This window comes from Pimephales promelas, chromosome 5 (assembly GCF_988280905.1).
Source record: "Pimephales promelas chromosome 5, fPimPro1.hap1.1, whole genome shotgun sequence".
In the NCBI taxonomy this organism is placed as follows: Eukaryota; Metazoa; Chordata; class Actinopteri; order Cypriniformes; family Leuciscidae; genus Pimephales; species Pimephales promelas.
The window spans coordinates 10,419,050-10,437,039 of record NC_142773.1 but is presented as its reverse complement, the minus strand read 5'-3'; the positions used below and the strand labels follow the sequence as shown (position 1 = coordinate 10,437,039).

The following is a 17,990-nucleotide window of genomic DNA, read 5'->3' as shown; positions in this document are numbered from 1 at the left end:
CCTAGAATTTATAGTGTGTTTATGTGCTTTGGTACTAGCCAATTCCCACTCGCCAAGTGATACATTTATTTGCAGATCTTTCTTCCAGGCTTCTAATTTTAAGGTTGAGTTATCTGGGGAATGTGATAACAGTAGTTTATAAAGTTGTGAGATTGCTCCCCTTTTAAAGTCCCCGTGAAATCAAAATTGAACCTATTTACTTTGTTAGCGCATATTACTAGTCTTGTGGTGAACAATTAATCCGTGCAAGTGAATATATATTAGAAAAATGTTTTACCTTAGTAATCTTTAATCAAAATCTGAAAAGTTACTTCCGGTCTGGAACGGTTTCTTTTTCTGATGACGTAGGTTTCACAGTTTGGGTGGGGAAACGCGTAACCACTCCCCTCAAACCGTTAGTTTGCTATGAGCGAGAGATGGAGAGGAGGAGCGCTAGAGTAAAACCCTGCCCTCTGTTCAATATTCCGTTTCACTTGGAAATACGTCACAGCACTGGAGAACAAGCGTTTGCAACTTCCGGTTCACGGGGACTTTAAAGCTACTTTCACTTATCATTTCTTCCAACTTAGATTTGGGTGGTTTCAATAAATTGCTTTGTTTTGTTCCTATATAACTTCTAAGTTGAAGATACTTGAAAAAATATTTCCTTTGAATGTTGAATTTATGTCTGTCAAATGACATTATGTTGTCTGAGTCTGTTGGATACAGATCTTGAATTTTCTCCAATCTATTTAAGGCCCATTGCTTAAACATTGCATCGACTTTCCCCGGGGGGAAGTTCTGATTTCCCCAAATTGGGGTGAGTCGTGATAAAATAACTGGTTCTTTAATATATTTTTTAACATTATACCACACCTTAACCATGTTTTTAACTATTGGATTTTTAGTGTTTTTCATCAAATTAGCATCTGTATCAGAAAAAGGTACAAAGACAACGGAGGACTCAAAATATTACTTTCCATTTCTGTCCATTGGGGAGCATCATTTTTGCTAAAATAGTAACCTACAGATCTAAGCTGAGCTGCCCAGTAGTACCATACTACGTTGGGGCACATCAAGCCTCCTTCATGGTAGGGCAAATGGAGTAACGACAATCCTAGCACGTTTGACCATATGAAATCAAGAAGCAGTTTCTTAAATGTTTTAAACCAGTCAGCAGGGGGTGGCAAGGGAATGTACTGAAAAACATACAGCAGCTTTGGAAGTATATTCATTTTGTAAATATTAATTCGACCAATAAGCAACATGCATGGGAAGAAGAGTCCATTTGTTGACACAATCTCTAATTTCGTTAGTAAATGATTCATAATTATGCTGAACAATTAAATCTAAATTTGGAAGGATATCTATTCCTAAGTAAGTAAAGTTAGAAACTGAATTAAATTGTAAAACAACTATAGGTGGATTTTCTCTCTCTCCTTTATCTAGTAACAAGATAGCTGACTTTAATCTGTTAATTACATATCCTGAAAAATGACCAAACTCCTCAATTAGTTTTAACAAAGCAGGTATAGATGAATTTAGTTGTGAAAGGAATACAATCATCTGCATATAGCGACAGTCTATGTTCTACCTGACCAATTGTAATTCCGGTTGTGTAAGTGTGACCGTACTGCTAAAGCCAAGGGCTCAATTGCTAAAGTGAAGAGCAACGGAGATAACGGACACCCCGGCCAACATCCCTGTTTAACTAAAATTGGTTTAGACACATTTTTATTTGTTAAGATCTCTGCAGTTGGATGTAAATATAATAACTGTATCCATTTTCGAATATTTGTTTCAAATCCAAAGCGTCTCAACACATCAAAAAGATAGGCCCACTCTACCCTGTCAAATGCCTTTTCGGCATCCAGGGAGAGAAGGGCCGTATCCTTAGTGTTGATATGGCTGAGCTGTTAAAGAATGTAGCAGAGGAATGGCAGATGACTAAAAAAGATTTAGTTTTAGTTACTGATAACGCATCCAACATGGCAGTTGCTGCTGAACAGTGTAATTTCCTGCAAGTGAAGTGCTACAGTATGCCCACACGCTTAACCTGGCCTCTCAGCGGGCGCTCAAGTTGCCCACTGTGTCAAGGCTACTAGGCAGGGTGAGACGCATTTCTACGTATTTTCACCGCAGTACAACTGCAAAACACCAGCTTGAAGAGAAGCAGATTTTACTCGGTCTTCCGAAACACAAGCTGAAAACAGACGTGAGTACCAGGTGGAACAGTGCGTATGAGATGGTTGACAGATTTCTGGAGCAACAGCCTGCAGTCTCTGCTGCCTTACTGTCTCCTCAGACCTCAGGTAAGGAGAGGAGAGTCTGACATCTGTACGCTCAGTGAAACAGACATCTCAAATGCAGAGGATATTATCAAGACCCTTAAGCCAATGAACGATGCAACTACTCTCATGTCAGAGGAGAGCAGCCCCACCATCTGTTTGATTGCTCCTTTGCAAGCTCAACTCATCCAGGACACGAAGGACAGTATTGGAGAGTCAACAGTGGTCCGGGAGATAAAGCAAGAGAGCAAGACAAAGCGAGCAAGAGAGAAACACTCTTTTCACAGCTTCTGCTCTGGACCCGCGATTCAAGAGCCTGCCTTTTCTTTCTGAGGAGGAGAGAGGGGAGGTGTATGGAAGAGTGATTGCTGAGGCTGCATCACTAGAGGTAATTCTGCTTTTTTATTCATGTAAAATGTCACACTGGACTTATGACTTAATTATTATTATAACAAAATAATTCTATAATACAAAGTTTTTATATTGCATAGAACAAGTACATTTGTGTTTTGACAATTTTGTTCAAAATGTTGTTCAGATTGAAGATAATGATTAAAAAATGTAATGCTTTTGTGTTTACACGTTCTTCTCATTGTGTTTACCTACAGCAAGAGATGAAGTTTTATTAACTAAGTTCGGGAGGACCACGTTCAGATAATTAACACGAGTGGACAGCAATCAGCAATCAGCAACCAATGAGAAGAGAGTATATATAGACTCAGCAGTCTTACCTCGATCCATTGGCAGTTTGCAGCATTCGGCCATGTCCGAATCTAGCTCTTCCCGTTTCGATTAAGAATCTTTCGTCCTTCAGAATTAGAAATCTTTGCCACAACATGGTAACGTCATTTTCTCGTGGGCGTACAGGGCAAACAAACGGGCGAAACATCCGCAATCTAACGTTTACTTCCGCGTCTTTCTTTAAACCGGACCATTCAATAATTACTGCCATATAGAGAAATGGACAAAACTATGCTGCCCTCTTAACGCAAAGGAACGGGCCTTCCTACAGCATCAGGCTGCCGCAACAGGTCGTAAGTTAAGCCACACTGCAGATTCAGTCTCGGCTGATCCACACTCTCAAACATCTGCCGGGTCAACTCGAGTGCTTAGCTCAAAACTTTTGTTTCCCTGATTGAACTTCGCATCGCTTCAATTGTTGAATGACGAGCAAGTTATGCTATCTGGGTAATAATTTCGATCGGAGGATCACACGTTTTAAATGGTTTCTGTACAAATCATTTGCTTTCCTTAAACTCGATGCTTGCTTATGGCGTAAACTCACATGTAAACAGTAGAACTGGGAATCGAATCCAAAAAAGAATCGATTCCGAGGCGTTAAGAATTGAGAGTCGATTCCAAAGTTTGGAATCGATTCCATTAAAGGGAATCGAATCCTCTTTTAAGATTTTACCTCAAACCGCGGCTTGTAACCGATTATATTTGTCAATACAATCACGTCACCTATAAATAAATAAAGTTCAGACTAATTCAAACCCACAGCTTCACAATTTGGTTTTACTGATTATTGATAAGAACGAATAAATCGGCTGGGAACGCGACCCTAAATGACAAATAAATAAAATGAGAAAATAAGGGGGCTTTTACACAGGGCTCGTTTGCTGCGGTCTGAGCGCGTTCGTTCCCGACGCCCCCCGCAGCGTGGGTCTGTTTTCACACAAAACTTGTTTATATCACACAAAACTTGTTTCTATCGGATCTGGTGCGTTTGTGTGCATCTTACGTCATCGCAAACGTGCACGCGCATGATAGAAAGCAGAACGTGGGTAATATCGTGTTTTGTTTTAATTTATTTATTTATTTATTTTCATTAATTTGCTGCTATCTGCTATACGGGTTTATTGTGCGTGTGTCTCATAAGGTGGACTTCTGCTACTTGCAAACGGACTCTTAAGGAGACAGTGGATTTCCAAATGTGTTGCTCTGATTCCATGCACAATGCTCGAATACACTGCAGGCTCACTCTCGCTTGTATCCAAGGTAATTCCTCAACAATATCATCCCTTACTTATTTTAACTGAATACATCACATAAGCTAAAAACGCATGCGCAGGATGCACATTAGCGATTTTTAGTGCGAACCGTGCCCCGTTACGGACTTAACTGCCAGGGTGAAAACTCCCTAAGCCATTTTCAAACGTTAATAAAGATGCGCATAATCCTGCAAAGATTTAATCACCCCTCTTTTTCGCGTCCTTGATTACGCTCAAGAAGATGATCTACTTCCCCCTTCGCTCGGCTTCACAACAGAGCTCAATTTGCACAGGTACGTTTCTCCACTGCCCCAGCAGTGATGTCTCCTCTGCTCCCACAGGAGCTCTCTTTCTCTGGCTAATTTTCTACACTGCCACAGCAGTGACGTCTCCTCCGCTCCCACAGGAGCTCTGTTTCTCTTGTTATTTTTCTACACTGCCCCAGCAATGATGTCTCCTCTGCTCCCACTGGAGCTTTGTTTCTCTGGCTAATTTTCTACACTGCCACAGCAGTGATGTCTCCTCTGCTCCCACTGGAGCTCTGTTTCTCTGGCTAATTTTATACAATGCCCCGGCAGTGATGTCTACTCTGCTCCCACTGGAGCTCTGTTTTCTCTGGTTAATTTTCTACACTGCCACAGCAGTGACGTCTCCTTGGCTCCCACAGGAGCTCTCTTTCTCTGGCTAATTTTCTCCACCGCCACAGCAGCGATGTCTCCTCTGCTCCAGTGCTTTCCCAGTGGAGCACTTACATTTTTTCTTTTTCATCCAGCAAGCAGTTGGTCTCTCCATGGATGCAGTGTGAGGAAAATCTCCTGGGCAAGCACTCATTTTTCCTCTTTTCAGGTTTCCTCTTTCCGTCCAGCGAACATTGGTCTCACAGCGGACGGAGTGAGAGCTTTCCCAGTAGAGCACTTACATTTTCTCTTTCATCCAGCGAGCAGTTGGTCTCACAGCGGACAGAGTACAAGAAAATCTCCAGGACAAGCACTCATTTTTCTCTTCTTCTTTCCGTTCCAGTGAGCATTGGTCTCATAGCGGATGGAGTGAGTGCTTTCACAGTAGAGCTCTGATATTTTCTCTTTCATCCAGCGAGCAGTTGGTCTCACAGCGGACGGAGTACGAGAAAATCTCCTTGACAAGCACTCATTTTTCTCTTTCCAGTCTTCCTCTTTCCGTCCAGCGAGCATTGGTCTCACAGCGGATGAAGTGAGAGCTTTCCCAGTAGAGCTCTTACATTTTCTCTTTCATCCAGCGAGCAGTTGGTCTCACAGTGGACGGAGTACGAGAAAATCTCCTTGACAAGCACTCATTTTTCTCTTTCCAGTCTTCCTCTTTCCGTCCAGCGAGGATTGGTCTCACAGCGGATGGAGTGAGAGCTTCCCCAGTAGAGCTTTTATATTTTCTCTTTCATCCAGCGAGCAGTTGGTCTCACAGCGGACGGAGTACGAGAAAATCTCCTGTACAAGCTCTCATTTTTCTCTTTCCAGTCTTCCTCTTTCCGTCCAGCGAGCATTGGTCTCACAGCGGATGGAGTAAAAGCGTTCCCAGTAGAGCTCTTACATTTTCTCTTTCGTCCAGCGAGCAGTTGGTCTCACAACGGACGGAGTACGAGAAAATCTCCTGGGCAAGCACTCATTTTTCTCTTTCCAGTCTTCCTCTTTCCGTTCAGCGAGGATTGGTCTCACAGCGGATGGAGTGAGAGCTTCCCCAGTAGAGCTTTTATATTTTCTCTTTCATCCAGCGAGCAGTTGGTCTCACAGCGGACGGAGTACGAGAAAATCTCCTGTACAAGCTCTCATTTTTCTCTTTCCAGTCTTCCTCTTTCCGTCCAGCGAGCATTGGTCTCACAGCGGATGGAGTAAAAGCGTTCCCAGTAGAGCTCTTACATTTTCTCTTTCGTCCAGCGAGCAGTTGGTCTCACAACGGACGGAGTACGAGAAAATCTCCTGGGCAAGCACTCATTTTTCTCTTTCCAGTCTTCCTCTTTCCGTCCAGTGAGCATTGGTCTCATAGCGGACTGAGTGAGAGCTTTCCCAGTAGAGCACTTATATTTTCTATTTCATCCAGTGAGCAGTTGATCTCACAGCGGATACAGTGTGAGAATCTCCAGGGCAAGCACTCATTTTTCCTCTTTTCAGTTTTCTTCTTTCCATCCAGCGAAGATTGTCTCAAAGCGGATGGAGCAAGAAAGTTTCCCAGTAGTGCACTCACCTTTTCTTTTTCATTTCAGCGAGCATTTGGTTTCACAGCGGATGCAGCGTGAAAACCTCCTGGACAAGTACACTACAACTGCACCTCGTTCGCAGTCAACAGGGGCTGTCAGTCCAGGCAGCGAGCCACCATCACGGGCCTCCCTGAACAAAGCATCCAGGCCCCTTCTCGAGATGCCAGCCCGCCAATCTCGGCACTATTTGGGGGGTCTTTAGTCCGGCGGCTGTCCTCTGCTCTTTAGCCTTTTGGGGGGAGTACTCTGGGTTCGGGCAGAATTCCGAGCTCGGAGCCCTACCTCCGGACAGCACGCCAAATACGCATTGAATCTCACTCACTCAAAATTATATGTAAGTATGGCTAAGTTAACTAAGTTCGGGAGGAGCACGTTCAGATAATTAACACGAGTGGACAGCAATCAGCAATCAGCAACCAATGAGAAGAGGGTATATATAGACTCAGCAGTCTTACCTCGATCCATTGGCAGTTTGCAGCATCCCTCCTCCACCCCTTCTCCACACTACTAGTTCTCCACACTCCTCTTTCCAAAAAAAAATAAATAAAAATAACTTACATACGGGGGGAGTACTCTGGGTTCGGGCAGAATTCCGAGCTCGGAGCCCTCCCTCCGGACAGCACGCCAAATACGCATTGAATCTCACTCACTCAAAATTATATGTAAGTGTGAACTCGTGAAGTGAGATTTGAAGAGGAGGAAACCCCAGAGCACATCACATTTAGGGAAGGAGACACCCTGATCACCACTGAGGAGGAGCAACACCCAGGCCCTTCTAACAAAAGAAAGTCATCATCTTCTCTGCTAGAGAATCTGCTGGGGCAGACCTTTACTGATGCTAGAGTCCAGCAGCAGTCCATGTCTGCTTATGCCAGAGCTGAGGAAGAAGTGACCAAGTACCGTAGTGCTCCATCACTCCCTCTCTCCGAGGACCCTCTTTGCTGGTGGAATAAGAGTCAGATGATGTTTCCTCTGATTTCCAAGTTGGCCAAAAGATACTTGTGTATTCCTGGCACCAGTGTCTCTGCAGAGAGAGTCTTTTCTACGGCATAGTAACAGGCATAGTCTTTTCTACGGATATAGTAACAGCACAGAGGAGCACACTTGCATCAGAACATGTAGACCAGCTTCTGTTCTTACACAAGAACTTGCACATTTAGCTAAGCACATTTGCACTGCCACACATTTGCATTATTTCAATTTTCATTGTGGCCTATTTTGCTACTGCAAAATGTTTATTTTTTATTTTTTGAAAGACTATATATTGCACTATTTTATGTTAGAGATTCAGAATATGTTGAACTTTGTTATAATTTGTTACTGTTATGTATGCTAGTATGCAAGTATGCTGCTAGTTCAGGCACACATTTATTTTTCTGTTGGTTCTTTACAATGTTAATAAAATATAATTTTCATTAATTCTTTAAAGGGGGGGGGGGGGCTTGACTGCTTTTTTTTTGTTGCATGATTGTGTTTATGGGGTGCAATATAACATGTATTCGAGTTTTTTCTTTTTTAAAAAGTCTTATTTTTCATAAACTTCACCTTTATTGTTCAGCTCTCCTCTGTCCCCTGAACGAGCGGTTGACTTCCTTATTCTATGAAACCGCTCCCTCAGAAACACGTAGTGGGCTCAGATTGGTTAGTTTGGGCCGGTGTGTTGTGATTGGCTAAACTGTCGCTCACGCTGTCCGGAAGGTTAACGCCCATTACCTTTACGGGCGAAACGTGAGCTCCGGTCCAGATGTAAATATGTGTCTAACTGCAGTATCAGTTTGAGGCAGAATCAGACTGAGAAAGAAGAGAGTACACAGAACCTCACCACACACTGCTCTTACTAAACGTTTCTGAATGATAATTTGCAACATTTTCTAAATTTATGCACGTTTGTTTTACACAATAGCATCTGACTGGCAACAATAGCAACTGACTGGCTACTAATGTTAAACACAAACAGCGTTGGCATTAGTTTACGTTCTTGATCAAATCGAAAATAACGTCATAAAGCATATATACATGAAAAATACGCTTAAAACATTAGTACTTATACAAAATTCAGGTCCATAATGTTTGTACGCGTTTGTTGTAGACACAATAGCATTACTAGTAGCCTATAGTGGCTATAAAGCAGCGCTGGAATTTGAAAAAAATAAAACACAAGGCTACGTCTGGAAATATTCATGAAAATACATTTAAAATGATTAAGTCTTAGCCTACTTACAGGTTGTGGCCCAACAACTGCTGCCTCTGGTTTTAAAGTTGAAACTGCTTCACGTTTTAGTAACAGTTTCTTTTTAAATCCGGTGTTGAACTCGTGGAGATTCTAGAAGCTGTCTTCTGTAAAATGTGCAGCACAGAGAGCTAGATTACGATCGTCATTTTCAGGAACATAATCAAACATAAATTGTATCCATTGTTGACGAAGTACAGCGTCTGTGGGAAGTTCGAATACAGAAGACCTGACAGCTGGATGAACAACTCACTCGACGAGCTGGAGCTGCTGAAATATGCGCATGTCCTTTTCTGCATATTCCGGAGGGAGGGTTGATGCAAATGTGTGGGTTAGTGACGTACCGTACCCAGCTGTAGTCCCAATCGAGGCGTTTTTGTAGGCAATTATACTTCCTGATTTTAAAAAGACGATATCTCTGCTAACATTGAACTTTCAGCGCTGCAACTTTGCAGATACTGTTCATCACCAACAGCATTGGTGTTTAACAATAACAATATTATTGATCTGTGTTGTACTACTTTCATGTTATCACTGTGAAGCTCCTTTAAAACAATCTGTATTGTGAAAAGCGCTATATAAGTAAATGTGACTTGACTTGACTTGACCGTTGTGATCACCACTGCCATCATCATTGTCATTTATTATTATTATTATAATTATCATCAATATTGCCATTGTCAATGCTGTAGAATTAGAATGTAGAACTAGAATTAAGTGTCATTGTCATCACTATTGCAATAACTTCCCCCTTATCTCTTCATGGGTTTTTAATGCACCACAACCAAACACCAAGGTAGGCAAGACAGACGAGAAGTGATTTCAACGGGACAGCATCTCTGGCCCAATTTGAGACACTCCCAATTTGAGTACTCCCTCTTTTAATGCACTTTAGACATTGCACATAACACACACACACACACACACACACACACACACACACACACACACACACACACACACACACACGCACGCACACACACACACACACACACACACACACACACACACACAAAAAACAAACAAAAAAAACCTGAAAAATAGGAAAAGATAGGGACTGATGAGATGTGGGGGAAGGTTATCTTATATTATATTATCTTATATTATATTATCTTATTATATCATATTTTATTTTATACAGGATTGACAATGGCAATTGTTACATAGGAGGAAGGGTGGAAATAAAAATCTACAAACACAATATGGGCAGTATGGTGGTAGTGGGGAGTGGGATGGTGATGGTAATGACAATGGTAATAAATAATAAATGGTTACTTTGTTTACACATACATACACATACCCACACTCACACCCGCTCACATACACACTTAGATCAAACACTTAAATCACTCTTGCCACTGCGGGAATTATGGATTTACAAGATTGCTCACTACTGCACTATGTTGGTTTGTTTGTATGTATGTCTGACTGTTAAATAAAAAAAAATAAATAAAAAAAAAAAAACCTCATTTTGTGTAGTGAAAAGGACTTTGTGGTTTTGTGTATTGCACTTTGTGTATTGAAAATTGTGCCAAAACAATAAAACAAATTGTCAAATGAGAAAAAAAGAAAAAAAAAAGAAACAAATTTATAAAGAATCGATCATCATCTATATTAGGTCCATATACATTCACTAAGTTGACATTATCTTGAAAAATAGATCCTTGAATTATTAAGTATCTTCCAAATTTATCTTTTATAACATTTGTGACATGAAACGGTACAGATTTATGAATTAGTGTAACTACACCTCAAGCTCTAGATGTAAATGAGGATGCAAACAACGATCCCTGCCACCTCTTGCTTATTCTAATATTTTCCTCCTCAAGAGTGTGGGTCTCCTGCAGGAAGTGTAATGAAACTGCACATGGAACAGGGACAGGTGATCCAAACGCAGGCTTTATTAAGAGGGGAATCCAGAGAGAGATACAAAGAAACATGCAGGGGTCAAAACCAGGTTAGCAGTCCAGATCAGCAAACACACAATGCAGGGAATAGGCAAACGGGAAGACCAGAAACAGGCAGGGAGTCCAGGAACCGTGAAACTCGAAAACATACGGAAACAAGAAAACCAGGAAAATGCTCGAAGCAGTCGTACACTAACACAATACTGAGCCCTGAACAAAGGGAAAACTCAGGCTTAAATCAGGGAGCTAAATCTAAAACAGGTGCAACCAATAAACCATAATAACTCCAGGGTAAAACATGAATGAAACAATAAACTAGGAAGGAGTGCCCCCCAGAGGCTCAAGCGGGCACTCCAGCCGCAGATCGTCACATAACCCCCCCTCTAAGGAGCGGCTTCCAGACGCTCCTAAAACGATCCAGGCGGGGGGCAGAGCGAAGGCGATCCTGGGGGAGGGACGGAGGGCCAGGCCCGTGCAGGGGAACGGGACCAGGACACAGGAAAGGCGGGCCTGGGCCATGGAGAGTGGGTGACCAGGGCGGAGCAGGACGTGATGGCGGCCAGGGCGGAGCAGGACGTGATGGAGGCCAGGGCGGAGCAGGACGTGAAGGCGGCCAGGGCGGAGCAGGCTCAGGCAGAGATGAGGGCGGAGCAGGCTCAGGCGAGGTCCATGACAGCATCGCCTCCATGGCCCTCACAAACTCAGACGAGGTCCATGTCATCATCGCCTCCATGACCCCCGCAGAGTACCTAGTGACCCCCCCCCCCCCACAAAAAAAATACTTAAGGAAATTCCCGGGAGGAACCTCTGGGTGGTAAGCGGGTTCAGGAAAGGCGTCCCGGAGCTTGAAGAGCACAGGCAAGGTGATGTGCAAAGGCGGGACCGGTAGAGCGATGCCCAGAGGTGGGGCCGGCAGGGCGAGGCGCAGAGGAGGGGCCGGCAGGGCGAGGCGCAGAGGCGGGGCCGGCAGGGCGAGGCGCAGAGGCGGGGCTGGCAGGGCGAGGAGTCTGGGTACACTCACCGGAGCCTGGCGAACCAAACGAATCCCCCTTCTCCTCCTGCGGCGGCGTCTCACTTGACTGGATGATTCACTCACTGGACTGGATGATTCACTCACTTGACTGGATGAGGACCTGGACACACTTGACTCGGCAATTGACACACTTGACTCACTTGATTCGGCACTTGACACACTTGACTCACTTGATTCGGCACTTGACTCACTTGATTCAGCACTTGACTCACTTGACTTGGCACTTGACTCACTTGGCCCGGCACTTGACTCGGCTGGCACGCGCTCAGACTCAGTAGAGAACTCTTGAGGCAGGAATGCAACGGAGCTCACGTGAAGTGTTAGAACAACGGGATTCACATGTCGCGTGAATTCGGGGGACTCTTCACCAAGTGCTGGTTCAACTGGGCTTTCATGTAGCGCAAACTCGGCGGAGCACGTGTGAAGCGCTGGTTCACCGGGAGACTCTAGATGCGTGGCTTCAGTGGGTACCTTGTAAAATGCCGAATTGTCGGGTCCTCTGTGAAGCAAAAGTTCCAAAAAATCCACAGTAAAAAGCGAACCGCTCATGGAAAGGGCCAGATCAATATATTGGGAAAGAGTCCAGCTTGAACTCGGAAACGGTATAGCAGAGCCGAGCGGTTCAGACAGTCCTCCCCGAAAGAACATCATTAAACAAAAATCATCCAAGTAGGACTGATGAGAGAGCTTCAAAAAATCCATCACAAAAACCTTGAGAGGACGTTCTCCTTGGCGGAGGCATACGATCTGTGCTGTGGGACCCATTACGAGGTCCGTGTTCCTCTCAGCCGCTGGATCAGTAGTGGCTCAGTATTCTGTCATGAAACTGCACATGGAACAGGGACAGGTGATCCAAACGCAGGCTTTATTAAGAGGGGAATCCAGAGAGAGATACAGAGAAACATGCAAGGGTCAAAACCAGGTTAGCAGTCCAGATCAGCAAACACACAATGCAGGGAATAGGCAAACGTGAAGACCAGATACAGGCAGGGAGTCCAGGAACCGTGAAACTCGAAAACATATACGGAAACAAGAAAACCAGGAAAATGCTCGAAGCAGTCATACACTAACACAATACTGAGCCCCGAACAAAGGGAAAACTCAGGCTTTAATCAAGGAGCTAAATCTAAAACAGGTGCAACCAATAAACCATAATAAGTCCAGGGTAAAACATGAATGAAGCAATAAACTAGGAAGGAGTGCCCCCCAGAGGCTCAAGCGATAGTCACAGGAAGATTATTTTAGAGCCTAGATCTTTTATTTTATTCATAACCTGCTTGATCTTTTTAGGTCTACTTAAGCCTCTGCAATTCCAGGAAGTACGTTTAATTTCTAATTTTTGTGTCATCTAAGTAAACGTATAGAAGCATTATTCTTACACAATATTCATGTGTCTCAGAGTTAACACCCACTAAAAACCCACTACAAGAACTAAAAACTGTGAACAAGACAAACATCACAAATACAACCCCCCCCCCCCCCTTCCCAGGTAACTGGGTAAACCCCTGAAAAACACTACTTCCAAACGCTAACTCCGACAGATTCCTAAGATCTGAACTGTTGTCAGTATAGAAACATCTCAACGTTCACCTGCAACTATATTCAAATAATGTATCCTTTTTTTATACAAAGCTTGCATTTACAAGCTGTGGTTGTTACTACTGTGGCAGTACCTATAGACAAGTCATTCTGTTTCTTCTGTATCCTTTTGGATCTTTTGAACAAAGATCTTGGCCACTGCTGGGGAAGTGAACTTGTAAACTTTCTCCTTATATGTCAGTATCAACGTAGACGGGGAAAGTATACCATGCCGTACTCCAAGTTTGCGCAGCTGGTCCCGTACCGCATAAAACTGCTTCCGCTGCCTGTGCACCTCCGTAGCGATATCAGCAAACAGCTTCACACGTATGTTCTTGTAGAGGATATCCTTCTTTGTTTTAGCAGCTCTTAGTACGGATTCTTTCTGCTTGTAGTTAAGAAATCGCATGATTACCATTCTCGGCGAAGCATCGGTGCCTCTCCTTGGCCCGACGCGATGAGCCCTTTCCAGTACTAAAGGTTGACGCACTGGGTTTAACTCCAGCGCATCTGGTAACCAGCTCTCCAAAAATCCGCACATGTCGGAGCCCTCACAATTTTCAGGGGGACCCACCAGCCTAAGATTGTTCACACGACCTTGTTTCCATATCAACCATTTTGTCCTCGAGATGTTTATTTCTTTTCTGCTAACTCTCGACCACCACTTTCAAGTTGACCTGTTCGTCTTCCACGTTAGACAGACGCACCTCTGCCTCGGCCATCCGGTCTGTACATTCAGACAGCTCCTTTCTTGTTTCTTCTATAGCTTTCAATACGCCATCGAATCTTCCCGCGAACTCTGTTTTCAAATTGCGTAACCCTCCCAAAATCTCATCTTTAACCATATTAAGCAGCTGATGGTCATTGCCGGGTGTAACCGTCGCGTTATTGTTCACATCACCTTCGTTGGTTTCTTTGCTAGCCGCGTAAGCGTCAGTAGCAATAACAATTTCCTTGCTAGATGGCTGCTCTATACCAGGCGATCCAAAGCCTGTTAACTTGGATTGCGTTTTGATTTAGGCTTATCCCTACTCCCTCTTCCAGCGGAGGGCATTGCTGTGTCAGTTTAACAGTTTCAGCGAGTTGTTTAACTCAACTAAAAGGATTAGTCAGGATTGTAGTAGAGAGCAGGTTCGAACGTGACCTTCTAGCTCACGGCCATAACCGGAAGTCAAACAAAATACATATTCATGGATGTAAACCAACCTATTCTTATTTGAAAAGCCGGACAGTCAATTACTGTCAAATAGCCTGAACAGAGCAATTAATGTTCTTTCTGTTGTTAACTTGCAGAGAATAAGTATATATGAACATTTTTATCACAACTCATTTATAGGGGTAAGTGGGATAAGATGTGTAGCCCCTTTATGTAGTTTACTTTGTCTAGTAAACTACTTTTGTTATGTCATCTTATTAGAAAGGGCCAATCATATACAGTTGCCGATAGATACACAATGAAATGGAGTTTTGTACAAGCAAATTTATCTTGGTCTAAAAATAAATAAATTACATATTACACATGAATTGCTTGTGTATAAAGACATGTAAATTAAGTTATGGGGCTATATATTATTCTGTAGTCATGGATAAAGAGTCAAGTTCCAACCCTGCTCCAACACACCTGCCTGTAATTATCAAGCATTCCTGAAGAAATTAATTAATGAATTAGCTGCTATGTTTGATTAGGATTGAATTTGCAGCTGAACTTTGCAGGGAGGCAGATCTCCAGCAACAGGATAATACATTTTCGGCATAAACAATGGCTACATCTGAAACCACATACTTTCTGAGTAGGTTACTTCTTTTAAATAATTATTTCATGACTGTTAAAAAAGTATGTCCTGTAGTATGAATGTGGATGGTATAAATGTAATCCAGGGCCCGTATCCCTAAAGAATTTTTGTGCAAAAAGTGTCTCCTAGCCGCCAGTCATAACATTTACTTAGAATTTCCCCTAAAAGTGACACGAAAATCCCAGTTAAAGGGCACCTATTATGCCCCTTTTTACAAGATGTAATATTGGTCTCTGGTGTCCCTAGAATGTATTTGTGAAGTTTCAGCTCAAAATACCCCACAGTTAATTTATTATAACCATTTGAAAATGTCATTTTGGGGCCTGCTTAAAAATGAGCTGTTTCGGGGGTATACGGCTTTAAATGCAAATGAGCTGCATATGCCTGTCCTGCCTTTGGATGAGGGCGTAACTTGATACCTATGGCAGTCGGTACTGAGAGAGTGAGAGAAACCGCTGTTTTGAATGTCATTCAGCGCACGTTTGAATCGGAATATATAAATAGTACGGAGAGACTCCGGCAGAATAAACACAAATGAGAATGGACCAGTATGTCTCGGTATGGTTATTTGATACATTTATGTACTTATAGAGTTGTAATCGCGTCCGGATGTGCAAAACACACACACACACAGACGCACACAAACACTGACGCTGGCACAATATTTTGAAACTACATACACATTCTGTGATAAAGTTTGCTACGTACAAGCGAAATTACACTTATGCGAGGGACCTGTTGCGTCATGTTTACTTGTCATACAGGTGCTTCTGTGGCAAATGTGAGAAGATGGCTAACTTACAGAACAACAACATATTGTCATGATCCTGGTCCTTTCTCTTGGTTCTTTGTCTCCCTCTGTTGGCCATTTTGTGTTTTTGCTTCCTTTCTTGCTTTCTCTGCTTTCTCATTAGCGCAGCTGCGGCTGCTTACTGCTCGTTATCTTATCATCCTTTCACACCTGCTCTCTCTTTTTTCTAATTCTGTCTGCTACTTTTACTCCTGCTTTTCTCTACCTCTTTGCCAGATTATTTCAAGTGCCAAGACGTGTTTGTCACCTCTCGTGCGAAGTCCTGTCCAGTCCTTTCCTGTCCAGCACTGAGCTACTGTGAGTCTGTTCCACAGCTACATTGTCGCTACTCAGCTGTGCTTGTTTCAGAGCCCCTGTCTGACGCCTGCTTGTGGATCTTCGGTGACTTATTCATCCGTCGCTCTCGCTGTCCTCCCTAAGGAAGAGAGTATCGCCTGTTACCTGCTCTGCGGGTTTCCCTTTGTAGAACTATATATTATTTTGAGAACGGTCCTTACCTGTGGACATCTTTCCGTTCATTAAACTGACTTTTTGCTGCAAATGCTTTTGGGTCCTCTGTCTGTCTCTCATCATCACACATATATGCAGTTTTTAATAAAATATCTTTAAATATATATATATTTACAAACGTGTGGTTACATACTATACAAACAAGGTTTAAATTATATAGCCTACACAGACATCCTACGACGACAACAACTTTAGACGCATTTGTAGTTGAATTGGCTGACATTGACTGAAAAGATTATTTGCTCAAAAATCATAAAATACACTTACTGTGGTGACGGTGGATCGCAAATAGTAGATGGCGATCCACAGTTGAGGATTAACTTTTAAGCCACAACAACAGGATTAACCCGCGACAGAACGTTTACGTTTCCAAGAGACTTTATCGGCTGTCGTTGAAACAATGGAGGATGATGTGTACAGATCACCGAGGGCGGCGTCTATGCCACAACCACACTGTCAATCAAACCCCTTGCTCAATGGGCTTTATGCCCAGCTGCGCTACTTCCTGAACTTCAGCCAGCTCCTTGTTTCCTGTCTGCCATTATTGGCCAAATTGATTAATTCAGGTGTGCTTGACCTCAGTAGTCATGGCAACAATAATCAGACACACCTGAATTAATCAATTTGGCCAATAATGGCAGACAGGAAACAAGAAGCTGGCTGAAGTTCAGGAAGTAGTGCAGCTGGGCATAAAGCCAATTCTACGTCACAAAGAGCTGAATCTTAGAACAGCTCGTTCTGACACAGTGCATATGATTTATTGCATATGAGATTGTAAAAAAAAAACACATATATATTTACAAAAGTGTGGTACTCCTATTACTACTAACTAGAAATTGCAACGTTACAACCCAGTGTGTTCTTAACGAGGGAAACACGGCTCAGCTTTTATCAATGTCTGTGATTGCTGGCTGGTCTATTTATGAAGGCTTGTTAACAAATATCCTCCAAACACAGAAAATGGAGAATGGCCATTTTGTGCAGTTGCTTAGGGGAACTCCTAAGCCACTAAAAGTCCTCTTCCCTGCTCTTAGCAGATCTCGCCTTAGGAGCCCTTTTAAGCACTAGGAATCTTGAGGAATAGCTTTTATATTACCTGGGATTTTGGTGTCACTTTTAGGGGAAATTCTAAGAAAACGTCATGACTCTGAGAATTTTCTTAGAATTTGGCCGGTAGGAGCCACTTTTTGCACAAAAATTCTTTAGGGATACGGGCCCTGGAATCCCTTCTAAGCTAAAACTCCTGGCAAGGAATTTTTAGGTCAAGTTAGGAGCTCTCTGAGAGGATTCTCAGAATCTTTAGAAATACGGGCCCTGATTTAGTAAAATCATCATGTTGTCATTGTCATGTGACCTATCAGTGCAGTTGCATCGGTTCACTTCCATTACTATTCCTCTCCCATGGCCACTTGGATAGTAAAGTGTCAATTGGATTCACACTTTAGAAGCACTTAAGTTATTTTGTTTAAAAAAAAAGAAAAAACCCCCTATCCATCAATTACATTTACAAAAAGGGTGAGACATTAACTTTACATTAAAAGCTCTTTCATACGCAGCACTTTTAAGATTATTGAAAAACACTACTGAAAGTAAAAGAATTGCATCTGCTGAAAAGTTGTCATTTTATGATGTTGACACAC

At 42.9% G+C, this 17,990-nt stretch overlaps 1 pseudogene; it reads left to right on the top strand.

Annotated features, from left to right (window-relative positions):
* The first annotated feature begins 1,967 nt into the window (after window positions 1-1,967).
* LOC148981382 (E3 SUMO-protein ligase ZBED1-like) lies at window positions 1,968-7,752 on the top strand (annotated as a pseudogene).
* The last annotated feature ends 10,238 nt before the right edge of the window (window positions 7,753-17,990 follow it).